The sequence below is a fragment of the Crinia signifera genome, chromosome 7 (assembly GCF_055691185.1).
Source record: "Crinia signifera chromosome 7, ASM5569118v1, whole genome shotgun sequence".
Taxonomy (NCBI): Eukaryota; Metazoa; Chordata; class Amphibia; order Anura; family Myobatrachidae; genus Crinia; species Crinia signifera.
This window is the reverse complement of record NC_139223.1, coordinates 80,253,988-80,281,957: the sequence shown is the minus strand read 5'-3', so window position 1 is coordinate 80,281,957 and position 27,970 is coordinate 80,253,988. Positions and strand designations below refer to the sequence as shown.

At 45.7% G+C, this 27,970-nt stretch overlaps 1 protein-coding gene across 1 annotated transcript in view; it reads left to right on the top strand.

Annotated features, from left to right (window-relative positions):
- Positions 1 to 2,049: 2,049 nt before the first annotated feature.
- Positions 2,050 to 27,970, top strand: part of ABAT (4-aminobutyrate aminotransferase) — a 186,344-nt gene continuing 160,423 nt past the window's right edge. The window contains exon 1 of the mRNA XM_083153381.1: positions 2,050 to 2,237. The gene's annotated coding sequence lies outside the window, so the exon portion shown is untranslated. The remainder of the gene's footprint in view (positions 2,238 to 27,970) is intronic.

Sequence of the window (27,970 nt, the reverse complement as noted above, 5' to 3'; positions counted from 1 at the left end):
CAAGTGTAATATGTTTTGACCAACACTGTTTAACCCTTGCAGGACACCAGCTACTTATTCAAAATAATGACATCTGTGACCTATGCCCACTTTGCTGCCCTATTACTGCCCAAATCCTTGTTGGTCAAAAGAAATGGCAAGTGGGTCATATGTAAGTGACCCCCCTGTGCGGGTTTCCAGTGTAATATTTTTTGACCAACGCTGTTTAACCCTTGCAGGACACCAGCTACTTATTCAAAATGATATCTGGGACCCATGCCCATTTTTGTGCCCATTTTCTGCCCAAATCATTGTTGGTCAAAAGAAATTGCAAGTGGGTCATATGTAGGCAACCCCCTGTGTGGGTTTCAAGGGTAATATGTTTTGACCAACACTGTTTAACCCTTGCAGGACACCAGCTACTTATTCAAAATAATCACATCTGTGACCCATGCCCACTTTAGTGCCCTATTACTGCCCAAATCATTGTTGGTCAAAAGAAATGGCAAGTGGGTCATATGTAAGTGACCCCCCTGTGCGGGTTTCCAGTGTAATATTTTTTGACCAACGCTGTTTAACCCTTGCAGGACACCAGCTACTTATTCAAAATGATGATTCTTGGACCCATGCCCACTTTAGTGCCCTATTTCTGCCCAAATCCTTGTTGGTCAAAAGAAATGGAAAGTGGGTCATATGTAAGTGACCCCCCTGTGCGGGTTTCCAGTGTAATATTTTTTGAACAACGCTGTTTAACCCTTGCAGGACACCAGCTACTTATTCAAAATTATATCTGGGACCCATGCCCATTTTTGTGCCCATTTTCTGCCCAAATCATTGTTGGTCAAAAGAAATGGCAAGTGGGTCATATGTAGGCAACCCCCCTGTGTGGGTTTCAAGTGTAATATGTTTTGACCAACACTGTTTAACCCTTGCAGGACACCAGCTACTTATTCAAAATAATGACATCTGTGACCCATGCCCACTTTACTGCCCTATTACTGCCCAAATCCTTGTTGGTCAAAAGAAATGGCAAGTGAATCATATGTAAGTGACCCCCCTGTGTGGGTTTTCAGTGTAATATTTTTTGACCAACGCTGTTTAACCCTTGCAGGACACCAGCTACTTATTCAAAATTATGATTCTGGGACCCATGCCCACTTTACTGCCCTATTTCTGCCCAAATCCTTGTTGGTCAAAAGAAATGGCAAGTGGGTCATATGTAAGTGACCCCCTTGTGCGGGTTTACAGTGTAATATTTGTTGACCAACGCTGTTTAACCCTTGCAGAACACCAGCTACTTATTCAAAATGATGATTCTGGGACCCATGCCCACTTTAGTGCCCTATTTCTGCCCAAATCCTTGTTGGTCAAAAGAAATGGCAAGTGGGTCATATGTAAGTGACCCCCCTGTGTGGATTCCAAGTGTAAGATTTTTTGACCAACGCTGTTTAACCCTTGCAGAACACCAGCTACTTATTCAAAATGATGATTCTGGGACCCATGCCCACTTTAGTGCCCAATTTCTGCCCAAAACCTTGTTGGTCAAAAGAAATTGCTAGTGGGTCATATGTACGTGACCCCCCTTTGTTGATTTCTGCAGTCAAATTTGTGGTTCATGATTCATTAACCCTTGTAAAAGTGATTGTTCTGAATAAGAAGCTGGAGCTCGAATAAGAAGCTGGAGCTCGAATAAGAAGCCAACTTCAGCCTCGTAGTTTACACACATTTGCTACAAGCGTTCGCACGTCGCTTTCCTCGCTTACTTATCGCCGACGCATTCTACAAGTTCACAAGGCAGCTACAGTATATAACCCCCACTCATGTAGCGGTACGCGCAGCTCGCTGTCACCATAATATAACCATCTCCAGGCTCCACACTGGTTTAAACCCGTTCCTGCTGCACCGCCTCTTCCACGCAGCGGGGCGGGGCCTCCAATTTATCCCTCCCTTCCTCGTTCTGCATTCGGTTAAAGGGACAAGGGGGAGTGACCGATGGTGCCTGCCCCTTTTTTGATTTGTCACTTTCCGTGGATGGGCGAGGCCACTGCTGACAGTGGAGGATGGTGATTGGATGCTGCGGTTGTCCTCACGTGGTAGCTGACAGACCGGGTTGCTGATCTTTGGGCGCATCGTATGTGCGATATCGGGGACTGTAGAGATCGCGCCGCTCCGATTGCTGCTGTCTCTGTCTGCCGATCTGGTCTCGGGGGGTCCTCCGCCTCACACGCTGCTGGGAGCCTGCAGAGCGCACGCAGGAGGTAAGCTCCGGGGAGACCGTTAGATGCAGCGCGATGTACTAATGGTGAGGCTGCACATACATATGGTGGGAGCGATGCGCCGCACACACATAGCGCCCTGGCATCCCAGTGCACGGTGTTTATCCATTATATAAGCGATGAAACCTGCCCCTGGAAATGCTGCTGCCAGGCTCCCGCACACAGCATTGCACAAGCTACCCTGTACTTGTTTACGTAGCGCTCTGATTCCTCCGCACAGTCCCTGCATCCAGGAACAGTGTCCTTGACATCATTAGCAGAGGGTGCGGGATCCCTGATTGTGCAGCCTGTGTGTGCAATCCCTAGTGTATGATGCATGGTGATATCTTTACACATGTAACATGGTGCTGTGTCATACATGAAGGATGAAATGTTCCATTTAGGGATCATGGGTGCTGATCGCTGCATAATCTATTGCAGTTTTCATGTAAAGTTAACTCAATATTGACAAATATGTGTGTGAGGATTGTAGTGCTATGCATGCACAGTATATTTATTCCATTAATAGCACAGAAGATAGACCCACAAGATATGTTCTGATCTGGTGTTTGTGGGAGCTGAATAATGCTGAGAGGTATGACTTCTGTATGTGGACCCAAACTATGCTTGATGATATGGCGGGTGCATGGAACCCTCAAACCATTCATTGGAATGCTATGTGTGAGGAACACAACATTGTCTATTGACTTGGCATGTGTGTGTGGTACCTAATAATGGAATGGCGTGTGCGGGGAATCCTAAAATTCCTGGTAGTATACAGTAGGGCCTGATACAGAGGTGCATGCAAAGTGAGTGACATGTGGTCAGTATTGGGAGAGGCTATGGGGGTTAGGGGGGGGGGGGTCTAGTCAGCCACTGTGAATTCAGTTGCAGCTGGTCCCAGTGTTTTAGGAGAGGCGCTCGGCCTGAGGCAGCACAGGGCTGCTCAGATGGTGCATCCGATGTTTCCCTTTGTGTACTTGAGTGGCGGATGTAAGATGCCATCAGTGATCTTTACGCACAAGATGGTGGCTAAGTCTGAGCATAATTTCAAAAGCACTGCAATGAAAATCGCAGCTGCGCATGCAACTGCATACACCTCTCAGTCAGGCCTATCGTCTGTGCCCATGGGTAGAACCCATTAATGCTCAGTTTTATATTGAGAGTGTATGGAATCCAGAAATACTATGTTATATGGTGCATGCATGGTACAGAAAACAGTATTTCTGGATTCCATACATGCACCATATTAAATTGTATTTCTGGATTCCATACATGCACCATATAACAGAGTATTTCTGGGTTCCATACATGCACCATATAACATTGTATTTCTGGATTCCATACATGCACCACAAAAAGGAGCATTACTGGATACCATATATGCACCATATAACATAGTATTTCTGGGTTCCATACATGCACCATATAACGGAGCATATATGGTGCATGTATGGAATCCAGAAATGCTTAGTTATAGGGTGCATTTATGGAATCCAGAAATACTCTGTTATATGGTGCATTTATGGAATCCAGAAATACTCTGTTAATTAGTGCTTGTATGGAATCCAGAAATTATTTGTTATATGGTGCATGTATGGAATCCAGAAATGCTGCGTTATATGGTTCTTGTATGGAATCCAGAAATGCTCTGTTATATGGTGCATGTATGGAATCCAGAAATACTATGTTAATTAGTGCTTGTATGGAATCCATAAATTATTTGTTATATGGTGCATGTATGGAACCCAGAAATGCTGCGTTATATGGTTCTTGTATGGAATCCAGAAATGCTCTGTTATATGGTGCATGTATGGAATCCAGAAATACTGTGTTATATGATGCGTGTATGGAATACAGAATACTCTGTTATATGGTGCATGTACAGTATGGTATCCAGAAATGCTCCATATGTTGCATGTATAGAATCCAGATATACTCTGTTATATGAGCATGTATGGAATCCAGAAATGCCCTGTTATATGGTGCATGTATGGAATCCAGAAATGCTCTGTTATATGGTGCATGTATGGTATCCAGAAATGCTCCGTTATATGGTGCATGTATGGTATCCAGAAATGCTCCGTTATATGGTGCATGTATGGTATCCAGAAATGCTCCGTTATATGGTGCATGTATGGTATCCAGATATGCTCCGTTATATGGTGCATGTATGGTATCCAGAAATGCTCCGTTATATGGTGCTGTACACACGCTTAGATTTGATGTTAGATTCGATTTTCTATTAGATCTGGCATTAGATCATCCCATTCAATTTGGCATTAGATCTGTACTTTTGCATTCGATTCGATTTCACAATGTAGGCACAATGTACTCATTCGATTTACTGGATCGAATTCAAGATTTCCTTGGCTGCACAGTAGATTTCTCTATTCTATTGTGAGAAAACAGGAGCGCGCATCGAATCGAATGCAGATCGAAAGTGTCCTAAAAACCATTCGATTTTGCTTCTATAAGCAAAATCGAATAGAAAACAGGGAAAAATCTAAGCATGTGTACACAGCTTATGGTACGTGTAAGGAATCCAGAACTACTAATTTATATGGTGCCCGAATAGAACTCCAAAATACTCTATTACATTATGCATGCATGAAATCCAGAAATGTTCTATTATATGGTGTGTGTGTGTGTGTATGTAGAACCCCAAACAAGCTTGATCATATGGCATGAAACAACAAATATTGTGTTTGCTTGTGTGTGGTTTTCATGATCTCCATAGGGATCAGAGGTATCCAGGTGGAAAGACAACCCCCACATGTGCTTAGGTACAGCGTCTTGTCAGTTCTCCATCTTACATTTCTGTTGTACTGCACATTATTGTCATTTTTACGGCAGAATCTACAGAAATGAACAGAAGCACACATGTTCTGTTTCTTTTCATATTTACAGTAATGGGCATCCTATGATATTCTTGGTATTTGTTTCCTAGCAGGGCGCCCACTAAGCAAATAGCTTAGTGTGCTATTCTGCGTAGGAAAATCGCATCGCATTGTGTACCATCTATAGTGCTGTGCGATGTCCGTGTTAACTGCACAGGAGTGCTTATACAATGAAATATTACATAGGATCTCATGGCACCAAATGCGATGCGATATTTGATTGTACATGCCATGAGATGTGATGAGTGCTTACAAAGAGATGTGATAGGTGCTTACAATTAGAAGTGATGTGTGCATAGTATGTGATGTGATGGGTGCTTACAATTGTAAGCACCTACGCCATTGTTTAGCATCAACCCTAGTATCCACGCCACCCCGAAGCGTGGCAAACGCAGCAGAATGTGTCCTCCGACCTTTTCATACATCCACTATCCACGTTGGCGTGGAGTTGATTTTAGATAGTGTGGCGAGTGCAGCGAGCCCCACTATACGCTAAACAATTGTAAGCACCAATCACATCACATACTATACACACATCACATAGCATCACATCTCATTGTAAGCACCCATCACATCTCATTGTAAGCACCCATCACATCTCATGGCATGGCTGCTTGTACAATCATATATCGCATCGCACACATCGCATGGTAAAAACGTACCATGTGATGCGATGAGATGCGATTTCTCTACGTTTGCGTATGTAAGAAATCTGGGCACCCTGCTAGGAAACAAGTACCATATTTTTTTCCCAATAAGCTAGGTACTGCCCAGACAAGTTATTGTATGTTGCAGGTCTATACAAATGACAGGCCTTTATGACAGTGATGGTATATCTGAAATGCTATAGAGGAAGTGTTGTTGTGTTTGATGATAAGATGTCATTGGCTATTTGTTCTCCTGTACATGTAGATATATGTTTAAAATGAGCAATGGATGTATTTGCTTGTCTAGAAATAAAAACTTTAATGTATGCATCGCTGACCGATTTTATAATTCCTTGAGGCATGAAATGCACAGTATACATCACTGAGCTTAAAGCAATGCTTCTGTAGCAGAACTGCATGTGAACATACAGTATTTATATATTATCTTATGGTATAACCAATATACTGTATGAATCTGATCATGGAACACCTGAATAAATATCTTGTTTCTAGAAGTGATCTTAGAACTTGTCCAGAAGAGTTTGCTCTTACTTTGTTGGAACGCACAGTAATGCTGTGTACACACGGGGTAATATGATTGCTGGGGATATATTGCTAGCAATATATCCCCAGCAATCATATTGCTCAGTGTCTCCTTTTCATCAGCGATGAAAAGGAGACACTGCTCTGGAGCGGAGGAGGAGCGCAGCAGCAGCAGACGCTGCTGCTGTCACTTTGATGGGAGGAGGGAGGGAGCAGCGGCACGGGGCTGGGGAGATCAACGCTGATCTCCCCGGCGCTGACCTCCAGGCACAGCGATCGCCGGAGAAAGCCGCCATTAGGCAGTGCACTCGCCTGCTGCGCTCCAAATCACTGGCAATATGGTCGTTCAGCGACCATATTGCCAGCGATTTTACATGAAATTGCACCCGTGTGTACTCGCCTTAAGAAAACCATTTCAGATGGATATTAGTTTAACTTAGTATCTCCGCGATAGCAATGAATGTGCTGCTGTATTTCCCATTACTCCCATGGTGTGTCTCCTCAGCGGAATGCTGTTGATGTGTTGCTGGCAACATCCGCCGATATTGGTCCCGGGATCGGTGGGATCCAGAGATTTAGGTCCGAACTTGCTAGGTTTTAAATCCCAGGATTGGATGTTAGAGGTCATGCTGTGCAGCCACCAACCTGCCCGCCACTGCAGTCACTTCCACCTATCCTCCAAGGACAACTCAATAGTAGTTTTAGCATGGTGCGGCCTCTGGCCTGGGATTGGCTTCCGTAGACCTATTTGATAAAATAACAAATAAGATTTTATTTCTCCTGCGTTGTCTCAGTGCTACTAGTGTCTCAGTGCTAATGTTTCTGCAATGGCTGTATCCGCAATATAACAATCAAGCTTGATTTGGATTTTAATTAGCCAGGTCCTTAATCTGCATGACAAGTAAATCCATTCTTTAAATAAGGGCAAATTCCTAGCGCATTGTTTGGGATTTTCATTAGCTGATCATTCACTTGCTTATGTTCCGTTTGAGGAATTGTACCCTACACCTCCTATGAGTTGTATTACTTAGGGCAGGTCATCTAGAATGTGAAAAAGGTGTAATGCTGGCCGCACACAGAACAGTAGTCATTCAGGCGACCTTCTGAGCAACTATTATACATTGTATGTCCAGGAGTATTAATAGTCGTAAGGGGGTATTTAATGTTCATTCTGACTGTCGGAGCGTTTCCCACAGTGGGAATATCGTCCATTTCCAATGTTAATTTGATCGTTCGCATTCAATCTTCTGAATGTTGGAAAAGTTTCTGACAGTCGATATAGCCATTGATTGCCAAAAACAGATGCAGATGATGGAAAACTGCCGCGGATACGACAATCCAGCATCGGTTTTCAACAATGCAGATTCCACTTTTTAAAATGTCAAATTTGCATGCCTTCAAAACAGCCACATTGAATAGATGTTTGTCCCGTCCCTCATAGTCTGATAAGGGTTGTGGTGCCATCTGGATAGTTTTGTTGTCATACCGTCTGATCCACCTTTTCTTTATTCAGCTGACCAGTGCCGATTCTTCCATTAGGCAGCTTCAGGCTGCTGCTTTATGGTGCCAGGATCTGACGGGGCAGTCCACTGAGGATCTGCAGCTGCACCAGATTATTTATATTCCTGTTGTAGCCTGGTCTTCTGACCATCAATGTTGTCAGCTTGGTGCTGCAGACAAGCAGCATGGGCATCACGTCTCCTTTCCTCAACTTCCCTCTCACTCCACCATTTATCCTAGCACTGGTTCCCAGGTCTGCATCTGAAAAATTACTCATGCCTGTGTCATAGACTTTAGTAAGTGTTGTTTTAGGTATATGGAGTGAAGAAATACATTGGGGGATTAGGGTGCAGTAAGGTGAAGCTTTGCCTAGGGTGCACCTTCCCTCTTCCATTTGCTGTCTACAATAATTGTGCAGCATAATAGGCTGTAGAACAGTGATGGTGGGATGATTATATAAATATATAAAACAGACATGCATATGAGGTAGTCAGTATCATGGAACACCAGTATTACAGCCACTTCCCTTGGGGAGTATAACAAAAGACATGTTTTGCCTATCACTAACATTATGTGCATGGCTTGTGCATTGTACATTTAAATGAAAATCCAACTGTTGCCAGCTTCTCACAGTTAACCTTTTGAGTGCCAACTTCTCTGTCAAAAATGCCAGTGTTGCTCACATTTGTTACATAAATTCAAATAAAAAATGTGTACAAAAAAAATGACATTTATTATATAAGGTGAACATTACAGGTCATTATGATGAATAAAAGTGTTTGCTCGGCAATTTTCACACCGATGTTGACAAATTCATCTGGCAATCAAAGGGTTAAGGAATGTATCCCTGCCTGGCCAGCGTTGCATACACACTGATCGATATTGGTCACGATATCGGTCAGTGACTCACTCTGCCCCCCGCCCCATACATGCAGCCGCTAGCAATTATGTTATATTCAGCCGCATGTAGCAATGACCGGGAGGGTCATTAAAGATGCACATTGACCTATGTTCCTCATATATCGTTATCATATCGTGCATATCATTGACATATATTGCCCAGTGTGTACCCAGCAAGTCATTTTTATTTATGTTTTTTTATTTATTTATATATTTATTTACTTCCTTTCCTTCTTTCCATTCCGTCTCCTTTTCTTGCAGGCATTTCCAGTTTCTCTTTCAATGGTCCTGGTGACACAGCTCAACACTGGGATGTAGGAGGGTCCGAAGGAGCCAGGCACCTATCCTAAAGCTTTAGAGGGTAGGCTCCTCCCCTACTGCATCCCTGGACTCTTCAGTTCGTGTTAGGTGCCCACTGGAGTGGGTGCTATTCTAAAGGGCTGCAGGAGCAGCCGAAGAATTAGAGTAGTTAGGGAATTTTTATTGTTTTATTAACTTTTACCCTAGCTAGGTAGGCACAGTGTGAGGATTCTCATAGTGAATCCTCACACTGCTAGCGCAGCAGGAGCTGACAGAAGCGCGTCCTGTCAGCTCACTGTGCACAGGGGAGACGCTGTCTGGTCTCCCTGTGCAGCGCTTACAGCCTCTTCTAAGAGGCTGCCTGGGCTCCGGAGTATCCTGAAACCGGCTCCACATTTAGGTGGGGATCATGGGGGACAGGCGCTCCGTGATGGCGGCGGCCATTTTATGCGGAGCTTACACGCTGAGCTCCTATATGAGAGGACAGCAGCGTTGTGACAGGCATGTTCCAAGTGATCCCCAGTCGAGGGGGAGACACTGGAACTAGGAAATCCTACCTAAGGAGCGGCTGGCTGGGGGTGGTTGGCGCCAAGAGGTCACGGACCCCGCAGCAGCAGGGACTTGTGGTCTCTTCCTTCACTCTGACTTTGGCGCCTTTCAGAACGCTTGCAGCGGAGCTGAGCTGGCTTACTGATCCTGGCAGAGTGACTTGGATTTCCTGGGCATCGCTTCCCCGCAGTTGAAACCTACAGACAGCTAAGTGACTGGGTGCATTGCCTCTGTATAAACGCTTGTACATTGTTTGCACTGTGTATACTGATAGATATACATTTATCACTTGCATCATGTCTGAGCATCAGGCTGTGGTTTTGGGGGAGGGAGCCCTTAGTGCACTGAGCGCGTGCAATGTTTGCACACAAAAGTTTGTCCCTGAGCAGATGGCCAAGGGGGGCTTATGTATTACTTGCGCTGATGTGAGACCCATGGGCAGTGAACCCCATAGGGCAGAGCAGATGGAACCTGCGTGGGCCAGGGCCCTAGGCAGGTCAGTAAACGCTTTGGTGCAGCTTCTGGACAGGCAGAGTGATGGGCTGGTAGAATCACAGAGACCTATGCCATCATCTCAGCAGTCGTCTGGCTCCTTACCTCTTACCCAGGCAGATCCTGCGCTGATTCAGGTGATGCAGGATACTGCTAAAGGGATTAACAGGTTCAGTGAAATGCTGGACAGAATGGATGATGTTGCAGGGACCCCTAGAAGGTCTTATGCTATGCCTACTGTGGTAGATGAGGAGGAGGGAGAATATACTGACATCCCCTGGGATCAGGGTGATGATTTGGAAGAGACCTCTGCTGCTGGTATAGAGGATCTCATTGTAGCTGTGAAGCAGGCTTTAAAGCTGTCTGTGGAGGATAAGACTCCTGTGAAAGGTGTTTTTAAGCGACAGCGGAAGGAGGCTGTTACTTTTCCTTCAGATGAGGGGTTACAGGAATTGTTAGAAGGGGCTTGGAAAACTCCTGATAAGAGGCTACAGATGCCTAAGCGATTCCTTAGTCTGTACCCCATGCCAGAGTCTCATGCGGAGCTCTGGGAAAAGGTCCCAGTTGTGGACGCTTCAGTGGCACGTTTGTCCAAGGCTACTGTGTTACCAGTACAGGGCGGTGCAGCTTTCAAAGATTCTGTGGATAAAAAGCTGGAGGGTAACCTCAAGGCTATCTTTGAAGGGGTGGGGTTTACCTTACGGCCCCTTATTGCTTCAGCCTGGGTCTCTAAGGCCATGATAGAGTGGGCTGGTGATTTATGCACCATGCTGCAGGCTGATCCTGGTGCGTTGCTGCTTGCAGAAAAGATTAAGGCTGCTGCAGAATATGCAGTGGAAGCAGAGGAGGAAGCTATTAAAATGGCGACCAGAGTGTCCACAGTCTCCATTAATGCCAGGAGAGTGCTTTGGCTTAAAGCCTGGGAAGCAGACAATGAGTCCAAGAAGGCTCTGGAAACATTAGCCTTCAAAGGAAAGGTACTCTTTGGTACTGAATTAGAGGAGATTATAAAACAGGCCACGGGCGGCAAAAGTACATTTCTGCCGGCCTCCTCAGCAAAGCAGACGTCCAGATTTTCTGCTTTTAGGCCGTCCTTTCGGCCCTCCCCTAGAGGTGGTGCGTCCTTTCGAGGACAGTCCTTCAGGGGAAAGTTTCAGGCCTCTAGGGGCAAAACTCAAAAGTCCAAGTTTGGCTCCTTCCATAAGAAGCCTGCCTCCAAAGGAGAGGACAAACCCTGCGCATGACTGTCAGGGGATAGGCCCGACAGTGATAAAGGTGGGGGGGCGTCTCACACATTTCAGGGACGCATGGGCTTCTCTAGACCAGGATTCCTGGGTCTTAGAGATTATTACCCAGGGTTACAAAATCCCTTTCAGAGGGTTGCCTCCGAAGAGGTTCATACCCACACCCGTGCCGAAACAGGCGCTTCTTCGCACAGCTCTCATGAGAGCGGCTCATTCCCTTTTGGAAAAAGGGGTGGTTATTCCGGTTCCCAGGGCAGAGTGGAAGAAAGGCTTTTACTCCACGCTGTTCCTGGTGCCCAAACCAGACGGGTCTTTCAGACCAATACTAAACTTGAAATCCTTAAATGTCCATCTATGGGTAGACCATTTTAAAATGGAGTCTTTAAGGTCAGTACTCCTGAGTCTGGACCAGGGAGAATTTTTGGCGTCCATGGATGTCCAGGACGCATATCTGCACGTTCCCATCCACCCGTAACATCAGACCCTGTTGAGGTTTGCTATAGGAAACCTGCATTTACAATTCCGGGCGTTACCCTTTGGGCTAGCGACCGCGCCAAGGGTTTTCACAAAGATAATGTCAGTGATGGCGGCGGTGCTGAGGCTCAGAGGAATCACAGTAATACCCTATTTGGACGATCTCCTGTTCAAAGCAGGGTCAGCAGCCATGCTTCAGAGTCACTTGGCAGAGGCCATCAGTTTTTTGCAGGCTCACGGCTGGATTTTAAATTTACAAAAATCTCAGTTGGTACCATCACAGAGGCTTCAATTCTTGGGAGTCATACTGGATACCCATCTCCATCGGGTTTTTCTCCCAGAGGTAAAGGCCAGGGATCTGGTCACTCTAGTGCAGGAGATTCTCAGAGCTCCGAGCTTGTCAGTATGGAGGTGCCTCAAGCTCCTGGGGAAAATGGTGGCGTCATTCGAGACGCTTCAATTTGCCAGGTTCCACTCTCGGGTGTTCCAATGGAACATTTTGTCAGCTTGGTCAGGAAACACTCTGACCATGAAGGTGGAGAGGATAGTGCTGTCTTCGGACACTCGAGACTCCTTGAAATGGTGGACAGAAGTAGATTCCCTTCAGTGGGGTCGGTCATTACAGACCTGGGACTGGTTGGTAGTAACTACCGACGCCAGTCTCAGGGGCTGGGGAGCAGTAGTCCTGGATCTCAGGCTGCAGGGCCTGTGGACGGCAGAGGAATCAGCATTACCAATCAACATCTTGGAGCTGAGGGCTGTCTGGAAAGTGATTTCCCTGGCGGGAGACAGGTTACGGAACCTCCCTTTGAGGATTCAGACCGACAATGCCACAGCTGTGGCGTATCTGAATCACCAGGGAGGTACACGCAGCAGATTGGCCATGTGGGAGGTGTCCAGAATCTTCCTATGGGCGGAACAGAATGTTCCTGCGGTATCAGCTATATTCATTCCAGGAGTGGAGAATATAGAAGCAGACTTCCTGAGCAGGGAGGAGCTCAAGGAAGGAGAATGGAGCTTACACCCTCAGGTGTTTCACCAGATCACTGTGATGTGGGGAACTCCGGATGTGGACCTGATGGCATCCAGGTTCAACCATCAGGTGCCCAGGTTTTATGCCAGAACGAGAGATCCGCTAGCAGAGGCAGTGGATGCCATGACTACTCAGTGGCAGGGAGATCTTCTTTATGCATTCCCTCCGGTTCCAATGTTAGCGAGACTTTTGAAAAGGATACAGGACCAGAAGGTTACGGTGATTCTTGTGGCCCCAGATTGGCCAAGGAGGTCCTGGTACTCGAGGCTTCAGAGGTTGTCTGTGGACTCATGGCGTCTACCTCCGAGACCAGATCTACTAAGACAAGGCCCATTCAGTCACCTGGATTCCGATCGATTGATTTTGACGGCATGGCTATTGAAGCCGCCATTTTGAAAAGGAAAGGGCTTTCTGACGCAGTAGTGCAGACTATGATAAAAGCCAGGAAAGCTGTTTCCTCGGCGAATTATTATAGAGTCTGGAAGACTTACATTAGATGGTGTGAGAGGAGAAAGGTTCACACATCTCACTTCAAGTTAGCAAGAATGTTGGAATTCTTACAAGATGGGTTTTCATCGGGCCTAAGCCTTCAATCATTGAAGGTGCAGATTTCGGCCTTATCCATCTATTTCCAAAAAAGAGTAGCCATTTTGCCGGAGATTCAAACTTTTTTAAAAGGGGTATCCAGACTAAAACCCCCTTACAAGCAACCAGTAGCGCCTTGGGATCTGTCACTGGTTTTGGATTGCCTTCAGAAGGCACCTTTTGAACCTTTAAGGTCGGCTGACTTTAAGTTTCTCACGTGGAAACTAGTGTTTTTGTTAGCAGTAGCATCAGCTAAAAGAGTGTCAGAGTTGGGAGCCTTGTCATGCAAATCTCCCTTCTTAATTTTTCATGATGACAGGGCTGTTCTGAGAACAGTACCTCAGTTTTTACCGAAGGTAGTCTCTGCCTTCCATTTAAATCAGGAGATAGTTCTACCTGTGTTTCAACCCCCAGAGGGTTCTAAGAAAAGGGACAAGTTGAAAACTTTGGATGTTGTGCGTGCTTTACGCATATATGTGGACAGAGTGAAGAGTGTCAGAAAGACTGACACATTATTGGTACTGTATGACGTACACAAAATTGGTTGGCCTGCTTCTAAGCAGACTATTGCTAGGTGGTTGCGATCTGTGATAGCTTTTGCATACACCAAAGTGGGTAGGCCTGTGCCGGCCAGAATTAATGCGCATACCACCAGGTCAGTTGCCACCTCTTGGGCGGTTCGACATGGGGCCACAGCTGAGCAGGTTTGCAGAGCTGCCACTTGGTCATCTGTTCACACATTTGCCAAATTCTATAGATTCCATGAGTTCGCGTCGGAGGACGCATCATTCGGGCGAGCAGTGCTGAGAGCTGCAGACCTGAGCGTACCCTCCCAAAGGACCGGCTCTGGAATGTCCCAGTGTTGAGCTGTGTCACCAGGACCATTGAAAGAGAAAAAGGGATTTTTGTAAGAACTTACCGTTCGAATCCCTTTCTCTGATATGGTCCTGGTGACACAGCGATCCCTCCCTTACGCTCAGTAAGTATGCCAGAAGTTTCATGATGTTCATGTTAAAATGGTTAAAGTTAACAGTTTCTGTTATAAAATGTGCATATAATATGTGCAGGCGTTTGTACTGAGTTAATGTATTCCAGTGGCTTTGAAAGATTGAACTGAAGAGTCCAGGGATGCAGTAGGGGAGGAGCCTACCCTCTAAAGCTTTAGGATAGGTGCCTGGCTCCTTCGGACCCTCCTACATCTCAGTGTTGAGCTGTGTCACCAGGACCATATCAGAGAAAGGGATTCGAACGGTAAGTTCTTACAAAAATCCCTTTTTCATGCCAGTGACCTCAATACACAAATAAGAATGACAATAGATTTATTAGCAAGCTAGTGGTGTGACTATAAAGATATGCTTAGGAAGATGCTCGTTATAGTAATTACACCTATTGTTTACGAGAAACCAGTATCTTCTGTTCTGCTGGGTTATTGTGAAGGAGTAATGTAGGGAAAGAAATCAGAAAATAATGGTGTAGTGTATGTATACTGTAGCAGGGGAAGAATCATGTAGAATAGTATGTCATCTTGGCAAAATAGTCGGGTTTGAGTGGGGGTGAGGCTAGTAATGAGCATGCAGGAAAAATGTACATGATTAATTATAGGATAATGGATATCGTTTTGTCATATATCATTACATAGTGTAATCAAGGCACAGTAAATGTCAATGTAATAGGAAGAAAAAAAAGATTTAGAACTGGCTTTGCTTAATCCATCCTGACTCACTGAGTCTATGGCACCATTGTTGCTGATCCTGAAGATACTGTATATCTGTCCTTTAGGAACCCCCCTGTTTATTTATCGTGTGCTGCCATAATTATCGTGTATTTAGCTCCGGCCTCTAGGTCAAAGGCTTTTTACAGTGAAATTAAAATACACATTAAATCTAATAAATTGTGTTTCAGTTTAATTATAGGGCGAGGGACAAGATTCTCTTCTGCTTGTCCCCTTATTGTATGATTGGCAGCCACAAGTAATTTGAATTGACCTTCAAATTAAAATTTGTAATTGGATTAAAAACTGGTTGCACAATTGGGGACATAGAGTGGTGGTAAATGGCATACATTCCAGCTGGGGTAAGGTCCAAAGTGTAGTCCCGCAAGGTTCAATATTGGGACCTGCCTTGTTTAATATATTCATTAATGATATAGGTAGTGACATAGGGCGAGATTCACCAAACTGAAAATGCCGTAAAAACCCAGTTTTCGGGGTTTTTACCGCATTTTCATATGCAGCAAAGCCCCACCACTGGGGCTTTGCTGCGGGGGGTGGGGGTTACGCCAGTTCTAGATGGCGTAACCCCATGGAAGCCTATGGGCTTCCCATTTGCGTCCCCCGCCGTCCTGCGCGCCCCCCGCCGATCCGCGACGCACCCCCCTCACCTGTGTCCGGGTAGCCTCCTGCTGTGCTACCCGGACCAGTGACCTCCTCCTCCCTGCACCTCTTCCGAGTGCAGGGAGGAGGAAACGGAGCCCTTAAAGCCAGGTAAGGGTGCAGGCAGAGAGGGGGGAACCCGCTGCACATCGCCGGCCATCGCCTTTGAGTTAATAATCGCATATGTTAGTGCATATGCGATTATTAACAATGCGAATGCCGGCGATGTACTGCGGGGGTTATTAGTGAATCCCGCCCATAGTGAGTACAATTGCAATATTTGCATAGGACACGAAATTGAGTAAGGAAATTAACGCAGGAGAGGATGTGGATACACTACAAAGTGACTTAATTAAACTGGAAAGGTGGGCGGAAAGGTGGAAAATGCAGTTTAATGTTGATAAATGTAAAATAATTCACTATGGGAACAAAAAACAAGCTACTTATAATCTAAATGGACTTATTATAGGGAATTCTGCTGTAGAGAAGGACTTGGGGGTCATCATAGATGAAAATTTGGGTAATAGTACACACTGCTCAAGTGCAGCAGCAAAAGCAAACCGGGACACTGGCATGCATTAAAAGGGGAATGGATTCAAGGGATGACAATGTGATAGTGCCTCTTTACAAGGCATTGGTGAGAACACACTTGGAATATTGTCTTCAGTTCTGGGCACCTCACCTTTAAAAAGGACATAAATGAATTAGAACAGGTACAGAGAAGGGCGACTAAGCTAGGAAAAGGTCTCGAATCACTAGAATACAAAGATAGGTTAACCAGGCTGAATATGTTTTCACTGGAGAAACGGAGGTTGAGAGGTTATATGGATTAGTATGTTTAAATACAGGATTGGGACTCATATGGAACTGGAAGATGATTTGTTCACTAACAGGCCTATGCTTAGGACTAGGGATGGCCATCGACCATTGATGATTAAAAATCATTGATGGTTTATGGCCGATGTCGAATAGTTTTGCCATCGATGGGGGAGAACCAGATCGTTTCCCGCCATCGATGTAAAGCTTAAACGAATAGTTTCATTTTCGCTGTTTCCCTAAAGTGCCAGGACACGGAGCATAGCTCCGCCCCCGACACATGCGAAGCCCCGCCCCCACATTTTGATTGGCCCACAGGCCACTCAATCACAGAAAATGGATGACCATCAATATGCAAAAACATCGATGGTCATCCATTGAAGAGTTATACACTATCGATGGCCAGTTACACTTTTGCCATCAATGGCAACCATCGATGGCAAAGGCAACGATGGCCATCCCTACTTAGGACATGCGGGCATGTACTGAGGCTCAAGGAAAATAAATTCCGTACTGAATTAAGAAGAGGATTCTTCACCATTAGAGCAGTAACATTCTGGAACTCCTTGTCGGTGGGGGTGATTACAGCAACTACTGTTAATCAATTTAAATGAAAACTGGATACATTTTTGGCCACTAGGGGAATCCTATAGATAGGAGTTAAGTCAGTAGTTTGTCAGATAGGTTGAACTCGATGGACTAACGTCTTTTTTCAGCCTTAATTACTATGTTACTACTTTGGAATACCAACCCAGGGCAACCCTGCAATTGTCCCAAGGACCTCAGTGTGCAACAGCACCCAGTTTGGGAACCACTGCTTTAAAATGATTGATGAAGCTGGAAGAAATTGTGTCCTGGAGTCCGTATACTTCTCTAAGTGAGGATAGTATAGAACATTTTTAAGGTATTAACATATATCCCTTTCAGATGATGCCAGGTCCGACCCAGGATTTTGGACCTGGTTTCAACCCAGGTCGGACCCGGCTGTGGTGACTTGGATATTCATTGGATGGCCATGTTTACACTGCACCACACAGATGCAATGCTGGTGCTTGGCATTGAAATCCATGCACTGGTGAGCCAGCTCTTCCTATTCTGTAAAGGTGTCCTGGGATGCATAACCCAAGGTAAAAGTTTACACTGCACCATGATCTGGGTCGATGCCAGGTCATGGCTGGTCGTTGCGGGGTCATTTCTACTAGCCCCTTTAAGACTGAGCAAAAGCCAAGGATTGCTCCCTATTCAGACTCAATAACAGAGGACTGGAGCACGGAAAAGGAGCACGGATCGTTCTGAGTGTATGCCTCTGCAGTGATGGCGATGCGTGGTCCCACGCGTCGCTATCATCTGCTGTGAAAGCCAATGCTTGCACTGGCTTCCCTAGATCTCGGTTTTTTGCCTATTAAAAACCTGCGATGCTTTGTGCTAAGCAATCGCGCTGAAGTACGTCACTTGGGCTAAACAGCCGGGCTGCCCCTTGTGTACAGGGCTTTACAAATAGTAATGTAGTATTCTCCATATAAAACACATGTTAAGTCAAAGTGAAAGGTTCTCTTTGAAGAAAAACTTATGACTGTAAATATTTTACTTGACTTTGTTTATATTTTCTAAAATGTATTGTCTTTTGTAATAAAAACGTTTTGTGGTTCTCTTTTTATACTTTTATAATTTTTTACTGTTTGTAATTGTATGAAATACCTACGAAATGTGACCACTGTAGGCAAGTGATTTGCACTATTGCACAGACAAGGTTGCAGCTTTATGGTAAGATGGCATTCCATATTAGGGCACTGTCTCTGTCCTCAGGAGTCATAGGTCAATAGGTCTCTTGTTTATTGTGAAGTTGTTGATATAGCCATAAGCTTGGACACTAACCCTTTGGGTGGTATGCCTGGATGTTTTCTGGGCTAAGCTGTGCTGCTGCAAAAAATTTCCGAGCACACCACTATGCTCCAGTAGGTGCGTGCCAGTGGTGCCTCCAGATGTGCACCACCTCTAGGGCCCACCCCCTTCTGCCCCCCCCCATTCCTCCGCTCCAGTGATCGCACGCCCAAGCTCCCCTGACCCCTGCTGCTTCCCCAGCTTCCATCCACTTTACAGTAGAGTGGTGGTGGTATCGTGCTCCACTTTAGATAATGTGGGGTGGTGCCGCAGGTTCTAGCTTTTTTTTTTGTCTGTAAAACCCGGTAATTAATTGATATTGTTGGGGTGAGCTGCGCACTCACTTGTGTGCCCAGCGTGTGTGGACCTCTGATAATACCCAATTAAAGATGTTCCTGGAGACTGAATATGTGTAAAATAAATTTATTTACTGTATTGACTGTTACATTCACTTTACAGCAGTGACGAAGGTGGCAGGCTCGGGGATGTTCGTCGCGGCTCCGGAGGGACTCTGGAGCACTCGGGAGTTCAGGCGCCCGAGTCCTCCTGAGCCATCGCGAACATCCCGAGCCTGCCGTCTGTGGTCACTGTTGTGACTGGCGGCTGGGGCAGCGGCGGCAGGGGAGCTCAGCCTCTGGCGTACAAACGCCGGAGTGAGGGGGGGGGGGGGGGCTCCTACGTTCTGTGGTGGGTTTTGCTGGGGCAGGACAAACCTGCCCTGGTAGGTTTGTCCTGCCCCAGCAAAACCCACCACTCAAGGGGTTAATGAGCAGATAGTTGACATTGATATAACCAATGCATTTTGGAAATTAATTATATATTTAATAAGTAGTAAGGTATTCTAAATTAAATGAGCATTATGCCCCAGGTGGTATATTATGGCACATTTATCTACTCTCACTAAGGGCCTTATTCTGGTTCACTCTCAGAGGCAAATTCCTTCTCAAATGGACAAAACCATGTGCACTGCAGGTGGGTCAGATATAACGTGCAGATAGAATTACATTTGGGTGGGGTTTTTCTTCAAAGTGAGATCTATATTGCAGTGTAGAAATAATGCAGTCAGTATTTTTCCTGCACAGAAACAAAATAACTCTCCCAAATTTAATTCTCTATGCACATGTTACATCTGCCCCACCTGCAGTGCACATGGTTTTGTCCATTTGAGAAGGAATTTGCCTCAGAGAGTGAACCAGAATAAGGCCCTAAGTTTGGGATGCTCTCCCAGACTCCCATGAGAGTAAACTAGCCTCCTGAATTTTGCCAAGTTACCCGGGGGCTTGATCTCCTGATTATCTGCTACCTTGTCCTTGTGGCACAATGTAACGTTTCACAGTGTTGCACAACAGGAGATGCTGTGATTCCCAAAGCCATGCCTCTTGCACCTTCCAATTTGATGTCCTCTCACCGAAGGGAGATAAAAACAGTAACAAGTTTTGGTTTGGCATACATAATATCATAGGTCTTGACATTTAACTAGGAAAAATCATCACAACAGAAGCTCTGCCATTAATCCGTGAAAGGCATGTCCATGCACGGCCTGATTAACCAATGTGCTGATTAGGCTGCAGCCTAGGGCGTCAGGACTGGGGTGGAGCCTTGCAGGTGATAGCCAAGTAATAAAATGAAGGCCTAATATATTCCATGCTTGTTAGCTGTCACCTGTCCTGATGTACTGTGGGGGATAAAGTTCTTATGGTAACTGCCAGATGTAACTTACTGATGGAACCATTACTTTATGTACATTGTGCTACAGTGCCAGCTGGGCAGGCTAAAGCCAAAGTCTCCTTCGCACTACGGAGGCATTAATTCATACATGTCAGTTGTATTACCTCCGTAACATACCTGGAACCTTTAATCCGGTCCTTTGTCCTTGCATTCCCCAAAAACTCATTTGCAAACCACATCCAAATACTTGTGCTTCCCCGCGAGCCAGTGCCATTTCAGAGTCCATGAATCGGGATGCCCCGCTCCTTTCGAGACAGTTGATAAACCAATCTAGACTGACTAGATATGTCTGCCTGGCTCAAATTCCCATGCAGCAAGCTGAGAGGTGCTCGTCTACACTAAGGGGCTGATTCAGGTTGACTCGGTAAGCTGTGAGGATCATTCCTGTGAATGGTTTGGGGACTATGCAAGTTGCTGAAGCCGTTCACAAAGGGGAGTTGCACATGCGCATAAAAGACCATGTGCAGTCGCCCAACCATCATAACGGGGCCCAATTTTCCCCGTTCCCAATGGATTAGAACCATCCCCTAAATCCCAAGGGTAGGATGCAGGGTTGGATGGAAATCTGCTGTGTGTGGTTCCACTTATCATTGTGCAGTTTACTTACTGTACCTCCTATCTTTATTCTTTGTTTCCTAAGCCATCATCAGTCAGTGTGCACTTACACTAACCCTAAGTGCAGACATCATACCTCAATAAAGGCATATCTGTGTTTGTATCCCAACTCGTCATATCCTGCTGTTTAGTCACTGACCTCCAGGAGAACAGCCCATTCAGTTGGAAGTGGAAACGTGATTTAAAAGTATACACCTGTTGTTTTGCACGGGCAGTTCCAGGGCAATCACAGTGCGAAAACACACACATATGCATGCATTCAGCTCTGCACCAGTACGGGAGAAACTTGATTGTTTGGGACATTTTTTTATGAAGGAATACACTATGCCAGTGGTTCCCAAACTGTGAGCCTAGGCACCCTGGGGTGCCTCGGGACCCTGGCAGGGGTGCCTCGAGTTAGTGGTTCAGAAACAATGCTAATTATTTATAGTCAGTGAAATAGTGAAAACCAGTGCTGGTGGCTGTAAATCATAAACTATGTGAACAAACATAAGTGAATCCTGTCCCTCACCTCATAATTAAACCTAAGGATGATATAAATACAATTTATATAACCTAATATTGTTTTCTAAATGTCTCAATACAAAACTTTTTTTATCCTAGGGGCGCCGTGAAAAAAAAAAAAGATACTCCGGGGTGCCGTGATTCAAAAAAGTTTGGGAACCACTGCACTATGCAGATGTAGTTGGTTGATAAGGACCAGAGCCAATGGTGTCACGAGAATTGAAAGTACTGCAGTCACAGCTTTAACCTATAGTACACTGTCCTCTAGATGTTGCTGGACTTCAGCTGTCTGTGGGCAGGTGATGCGTTTAATAGAAATACTTTGGAATATCTGGGTAACAATGGACAATGTATTTTTACTGTCATACTGTAGCTCAAGTGTCATTTTTGTGGATTTGTTGTTTGTTCTTGAGAGATTAAATGTGCAAATGTGACCTCTAGCCTATATGGAAGTTTGCTTTTCTAGTAGTGTGCATATTATCTGTCCTAAAGTCCCTGTCACTTCCAGTGGGGGGGCTACAGTGAGATATTTAAAGTCCCTCTTGTTGACACAAGTAAAAGGTCAGTATAAACATGGTTGACACAGGAAAAGGTCGACACAAGCTTTTCACGGTTTTTGTGTCTATCAACATAAGACACCATTGAGGCATTCTGCAGGAGACTCCCTGAAATAGCAGCAATCTCCCTCTCTCCCTCATTAGTCTAGCAATCTCCCTCTTTTCTCCTAGCGCACATTACACTGTTACATTTTTGGGGAAAAAGGAATGAGAGATAGATACATTTACATTGAATCATCAGCGTCATTCCCCAGCACCATTTCCCAGCACCATTTCCCAGCACTTTACCAAGTATAGTAGCTCTACTAACTGTTTTGCGGATCATCTACATTTGGATATAAGTCATTGTAAAAGATTCCTCTCAGATGTAGCAGTACACACCCACGCTTCTAGGTGCCACATTCACAATCTCTCCATACATGGAACTAGACACACCCTTTGGGAGGAGCATGACACGCCCCCTCAATGAGGCACTGTGCAAAAGTCTATCACCAAGTATAATCTCTCTGAAACTAGTTTCCAAACGTTGGCAAGTATACATTGAGGGGTACGTGCCCCCTCGCATAGCTCACTGCACTTGCCATGCTATATTCACCCTCTATGCCTGCTGAGATGCTAAAGTATAAACAAGTCTATTTTAAAAAAAAAATCATGAAAAATTTGTGTCGTTCATGTTGACCTTTTTGCTTACGTCGACCTGCCAGCATCATTCTAGTGTGTCAACCATTATTTGGCGTCAACCTAATCAATGTCAACCTAGTGACTGTTGACCTAGACATTGTCAACCTGTTGGCCACATACTGTACCATAAGATTCTGGGTATATTAGCTCTTTTTAGCTCCCACCCAGTAGGAAGAGATACTGACTCAGGGCCACTGTCCTGCACTCCTGTGCTGCCCCGCTGGACCCTCACCCACTGGCAGAAGCTGCACAGTGTCCCCCACCCTCCTCTTTAGTCCCTCTTATGCCCACACACTATCACTACCCAGCCTTCTTTTTTCCTGTGTTGTGACCTCCACCAGTGGGGAGCCGCTGACTCAAAAACACCCTACTATACTATTGCACACACACACACCTAAACAACACGCACCCCCCCCCCACACCCACAAAAGTCACTGTACCCTCCACACTATCAATGTACATCTTACTCTGTAACCGCTTTTTAATTAAACAAAACAATGCACACTCCCTTCCAAACCATATGCTCTCTATTTAACACATTTCACCTATAACTCAAGTTGCAATACAGGCATCTTTCATACAATTCTAATCATATTTCTCACAATACAAACGTTCACAAATTAAGGGGGCGCAGCCCCTTACGACGGTGTGAAGAGCGCCCGTAGGGCGCGATGAATCACCTAGTAATCACCCATCAGGGTGCCTGTACAATTAAAAAATCATTTTGATCGCATCAATCTCATGCGATGCGATCAAAACGATGGCATAAGATTAAAATCGTGGGCGCCGTGCTAGGAAACAAGTACCATTTTTTGCTGTTGTAATGGCTTACATGAAGGGTACATGAATTTGCTCCCATCTCCCCCACGACGCACAGATGTTTGTATTCAGCCCTATATGTCTGAACAAAATTTGTTGAGTTTGTAGCTATCGTAAGTGGCGCATAATTTGCCTTCTTATTTGCAGGGTGATAACTTGTGGCTAATTGTATCAAAACAATAGATACTGTTTCTATAAACCTCTCTGTAATCCCTTGTGATCCATGATGCGTATTACCCTTTCACACAAATTGTGTATTTTCTTTTGACGTGTTTATTTTACTAGCTAGAACCCGTGACATTCCTAGAAATAGAAAGGATTTTTCATTGTTGTTAATAATTATATAAAACTTTTTAAATATTTCTGTGTTGATTACTCTTGTAGCAGCGTGGATTGAGTTTAAAAAAACTCAGGAGCCCGAGGTGTGCTCCCTACCACCAGTGCTGTGCCTAAACACGTGCAAAAGTGGCCGTGCGATCGAGTGGGCTTATCTCCCGATGGAGACGGGCCCCGTTTTTCCCCTAACCCCTCTCAACCATAAGGTCGAAGAGGGGAAAATAGGGACCGGTGGGTCCTCTTCGCCGAAGCTTAGAGAGACCCTCATTCCTCAACCCCCGGAAGGGTTAGGACGGTGGGTCCTCCGCACCCTAAGGTTTGGAGAGACCCTCAGTGGATTTCCCTCCGCCTTGCGGCTCGGGGTCGTCCTCGGGGGGACCGCAGCTCTCCCCAAAAGGCGAGAGCTTTGGCACGTTGGGGAAATGGAAGGCCCGTAAGGGACGACCACACAACCCAAAAAAAACGTGACACACTACAGAAAACAGAAAACGTGAAAAAGTGCACGAACGTGAAGAAGAAGAGAAATAAATAATAAAGAGGACCCCAGCCAGAAGGCCGGGGTGGGGGTGTGAAAAATTGTCCTACCCCATCCAAAAGGACGATGTAAGGACGTGAAGCGCTAACCTAGAGGGGAAGTGCGCAGTGCTAGTGCTTACTAGTGCATGGTGATTTTGAGATCACCCGTGCATGTTCGGCCCCCCCCCCCCGAGTTTCCCCGGGGGCACAGTGCAGCCTCGGACTCCAAGCAGCCAGCCAGTCAGCGTCCGACCAAGTGTTTCTCCGCTCAACCAGTGGGCCCTTTCCGACCCCCGGCATGGGAATGGATACTCCACCAGGCTTTTTCGGTGAGTCTCCCCCGCAGAGGCCCAAATAGACCAACTGAGGAAGAAGAAACCATCTACTCAGTCCCGACGTTTCACCTCTCCCAGGGATTGAGTACTGGGCTGGGCTTTTCGCTGTCTCCCTGGCCGGGGGCGACATGTTACCCCCGGACCAGAGAGCAATCTACTCGGTCCCAGCTTTTCCCTTCTTCCTGGGAGTGGATACTAGACCGGGCTTTTCGAGTGACTCTCCCACAGAGGCAAAGACCCCTGAACAAGAGCCCCATCTCAAAGCCTGATGCTTCTCCCCTCCCTACCAGTGAAAATAATATTATTCCCTCCCTAGCAGGGCATCGATACTCTGCCATTCCCAGCACTCGCCCAGAACATGAGGTGGATTAATCACATCATGCTCAGTAACATGATACTGCGGTACTGCTTTTCTCTATTCTCTGCCAGGGGGCGGTCCAGACTCAACTGATAAGAACAGATACTACACCAGCGTGGATTGGTCATCAACAGTTTGTTTCTTCTAAGATCATAACGAGTGGAGCAAAGGACAGAGTTCTAAATTGTGAACTGACTTAAGGCCTATACACACTAGGAGATTTTCATTTCAAAAGACTTTGCCAAAATTGATGATAGATATATCTGTCACCAAAGTAGTGCGTACACACTGAACTATTTTCCCAAAGAGCAAGAGATTTTCAGGAGGCGAAAGACTTTGCTGAAAATCTTTCATTATGGCTATTTACATAATGGTCTGGCTTTGAATTCCAAGGGTTCCAATTCCAAGGGTGGGAGCAGCGACCACTTTATTCAGTGCATTTCTGTTCTTGGTGCCTGATTTAGAACGGATTGCTGGGCTGTGTATATATTCGGAGCCCAGCGATCAAGTAAACGCCACCCTGATGGAACAAAATCCTGCTCATGTGCACTGCTACAATTTGATTTGCAGCCGTGCACACAGGGAGAAATCTGTTTATCCGCACCAGCAATGTATACATTACTGCCATAAGAAAATATACAATGGGGGTAGTGGTGACCGTAGCGTATACATTGCTGGCCAGCGCCAGCAATGTTTATGTCAATGCCTATTATAAATATACATTGGTGGGCAGCAGTGATTAAAGTGGTCCTGGTGAGGTGGTGAAACTCACATACCCCGCCTCTTCCCCTCATACGTCACAACCAGGGTGGGTGCTAGGGTGTTCGGCACCTCCCTCCAAGCTTTAAATGTATGGCCTATCCCACATACCCATGGAAAGAATAATGTGGGCCACATAATACCACCCCTAATTAAAATTATGCCCCACAGTGCAAAACAACCCAACACATAATAAAAATTGAACCATTTAGGGCATGGCTTTGAGGGACAGGGGATTAGGCACATCATAATGCCCATTACATATAATGCCACATAAGTGCTACTTATGCTCATTGCTAGGGTTTATTTGCTCGATACAGGGGTTAAATGCACGGTGCCAGGGGCTGGGCAGAGTGGTGGAAAACCCAGCAGTCCCAGAGCAGGTCTATCCGTCCGTGGCCCGGCTAGTTCAAATGACACGCTGGCTTGCGACCCAGTGAAAGCTTGGTGATCGGCAGAGGTGGCTCCTGATTGGCTGCCAGGCCACGAGATCCTATTGGCTCGCGAGTTGCAAGCCGGCGCAGATAGATGGATGGACCTCCTTATGTACTAGCCAAGCCGCGGACAGATGGACCTGCTATGAGACAGCCTGGTTTTCCACCGCTCTGTAATAAACCCTCAGTGGTGCCAGTAATATAGACATTGCTGGCCTGTGCCAGCAATGTATATATTACTGACTTATAACATTGGTGGCCAGGGCTACGTGCTGAGCAAGGGGTTTGGGGGGGGGGGGGCTGGGTGAGCAGCATGCTGCATTGTACAGAGAATATTACTGTGTGTCCGGGCAGGAGGAGCAGCCTCCATGTGGACGGAGCAGGGGAGCAGGGCCATGCGGATGAGCAGGGTGAGTGCTGAGCGTGGGGAGGAGGGAGGGAGCAAGCGGTCAGCCGGGCAGAAAGTGCATCACCTTTCAGCCTGCACTGCGTACACACCTAGCGATGATGGCTGAAAAACCTGCCATCATTGCTAGACGTGCTGGTAAAACCAGCAGATGGCCTACCTCGCTGGCGATGATGCGGGAGTGCACATCATCGCCCCGTCGGCTGTTGGTGGGGCATACATACTAGGCGACTTTCAGCTGAAAATCACTCAAAACTGCCATTTTGAGCGATTTTCAACTGAAAGTCGCCTAGTGTGTATGGGCCTTTAAGCTGGACATACACACTACAATTATCTGGCCGATCGGGTCTATATTGGTGGCTAATCCAGATAATTGTTCTGTATTATCGTGCGATCACTCCTAACATTGTATCAATCGATCAGTAAGAATGTCTGTTCAATGCAATAAGAATGTCTGTTCAATGCAATATTTTCTAAGTTGAAAGACAGTGTATGCCTTGCCTCAGCGGATTGGGATTGTTTGGCCTACAGCAAATTGGTCGACATGGGTTTTGGTTGACAGGTCAAAAAGTCGACATGGGGTTCTTCACTATTTTTTTACCCGAATGTTGACATAGTCAACATGGACACAGTTTCCAGTGCACCGCATCCCCTTGCTTTGCTTACCATGCTTCGGGCACGGTGCCTTGCTGAGCTCGGCACACTATTTTATTCTCCCACCATGCCCTAGTGCAGGGCTGGGCAATTGTGGCCCTCCAGATGTTGATGAACTACACATACCAGCATGCCTTGCATCAGTTTCAGCATGGCCACATAGCAAAACTAATGCAAAGCATCCTGGGATGTGTAGTTCATCAACATCTGGAGGGCCGCAATTGCCCAGCCCTGCCCTAGTGGATGGTAGGGCATGAAATACCGCCTGTCGGCACATTTTGGTAAAAAAAACAGTGAAAACCCCATGTCGTCCTTTTGACTGTCGACCTAGCCACTGTCTACCTAATGCTTGTGTCAACCTAATTAACTGTCGACCAAACCCATGTTGACCTAGAACCATGTCGACCTAGACCCATGTTGACCTAGAACCATGTCGACATATCCCCATGTGGACCTAACAATGTTGACCCAATGCTTGTCGACCAACTTGCTGTAGACCCAATGACCGTATCCCGCCTTAGCAATATACAGTAGATTTAAGTTTCTACATGTCACACCCAAATGTAACTCTCTCTGTACATAAAAAATATTTTTTTGTATAAATACTAAAGAGTGCTCAAAACAAATATCAAATATTTATTCTTATTAAGTAAATTTAAAACCGTTAATACTGGTCATAGGAAATACACAATGCTATAATACATTAATAAGCATGGATTATTGGGTAGGCCACATAAGCGTTTGTGAACACCACAAATGAGCTGTCCCTGAAAATATATTTGGATTGCACTATGCTCCA